Below are 2,013 nucleotides of genomic sequence, written 5' to 3'. Positions count from 1 at the left end.
CACTATTTAAAGGTAGGTGCATTTACTTCGAATGTTTAGAGCCTCGGCTCTATGCAAACCGCACCCTTTAAATTTTTTTTCCCAATTTTACTTGCATGTCTTTTTTTTCTCTTTTTTGTTTTGTAACTGAACATTCTTCCTTTGGAACTCCAAGTTTCAAACTCATTACCTTCGTCGTTGGTCGGACACTTGGAATTTGAATCAATTTAGATTATCGAAGGGGTTATAGTGTTAGGTTCAAGGTGTGAATTTCAGGGCTTCTTGTCGTCAGCTAGTACATAGGGTAGTTTTTGATGGTCGTTAGGTTTGGGGGGGTCTAGGATGAGTAAGTTAAGACCTTAGATGAGTTGGAAAGCTGGGTTTTAGTTCTTGGGTAGGTCCAGAAAGGTGGCTAGGTTTGGGTCCTATTGTTTAGGGTTACGAGTTCTTAGAAATCCCCTAGCCACAATTACAATATAATAAATTTGTCTATCTTATTTCTTTTGAAACTATTTGATAACTATTGCATTATCAAATTTCTTATGCTATCGTTTGGGTGCTTGTTTTATTCCATAAAGAGGCATAACCAATTTATATAATTCTTTTTCATGACTTGACGTAACAAACCCTTTGAGTTATTCTATATAATTTTTAACGTCTAATTCACCATTTAAGAATGGAATGTTCACATCAATTTTGTGAACAATAAATTGATTCATCAAGGCCACTGCAAGTGACACGTACCGCAGTTATCCATTCAACAAGAGCATATGTGTTAAAATAGTTTATACCCTCCTTTTCTCTAAGCAATGTGCCAACTAATTCGACCTTATAATTAATAATGGATCGATTAACATTCATTCTCCTTTTAAAAATCTATTTACAACTCATAGTTTATAAGGGTTCAGAAAGCCATTATTCTCCATGTGTTATTGCAAGATTTGAATCCATCACACTCCAAATGAGCTCTTTTCAAAATACAATATCATGTAATATAAGGAAGGATCTTCCCCCAAATTTAAAGCCATATCTCGTTCAAAAATTTATTTTGGTTTGCCTCTACTAGGTAGATATTAAATGATAGATCACTTCTTGCTCTGCTGCTTCTCCTCGGTTCTACGACCTCACCAATGAGTTCATTATAAGTTTCTTGTTCATCTCTTTCTGAAAGAAAAACCACATTTTCTAATTCACTTTTATGGTTACATTCTTAAAGAAATCAACGTATCTAGATTTATCATAACGTTAAAACTTAGTTCTAAAACTTGTGCCTTACTAGTATGTGAACTCAATGAAAACACATTGGGAAGTTCGGGGTCTAATGTTTGTAAATTCGTTTATTTTTAAATATAACATTTGCTGAACAACCCTACACTTCGAAAAAAAACCCAATTGAAGTTACTTTTTAGGATGTCTCATTTATTCTCTTATATGAAATTCCTCTTGTAATAAAACATATTAAAAGACACCGCAATGATAATAGGAAATCTGAAATTGATGATTATAACATTAACCATTTCTAGCAACATTTCTTTCAATGAAGCCATTTTGTTGAGGGGTTCAAGGTGTTGATTATTTGGTTAATATTACCATTTCTTTTACAAAATCTAGGAAATTATTTGAAAAGCACTCCGCCACCTTGATCACTCCTTAAGATTTTATTTCCTCTCAAGTTGATTCCCAACTTCGACTTTATAAATTTTAAACTTTTTGCAAGCCTCGTATTTATTTTAACAAATACATGTAGGTATACCGAGAGAAATAATTGACGAACGTGACTAAGTATTTCTTTCTTGCTCTTGTGAAGACATTTTTTAAATCATATCTACCATTTGATACATAGCCACAGCTAGGCTAACAATGGATTTTATTAAGGCAAAGTTTAAGAGACCGAACAAGCATGCCATAAGCGCTATATACTTACAAGGTAACTGGAAGAGTTTTTTATTCTATTAATCAAGTCAAGTTTGAACGTTCTTGAGTACTTTCCTAACAATACGCATCTCTTATTCGATGACCAGTGGTTTAAAAAAT

Source organism: Amborella trichopoda, chromosome 1 (genome assembly GCF_054954075.1).
Source record: "Amborella trichopoda isolate Santa Cruz 75 chromosome 1, AtrichopodaSantaCruz75HAP2 v2.0, whole genome shotgun sequence".
Classification (NCBI taxonomy): Eukaryota; Viridiplantae; Streptophyta; class Magnoliopsida; order Amborellales; family Amborellaceae; genus Amborella; species Amborella trichopoda.
Note: the sequence above shows the minus strand (reverse complement) of the source record.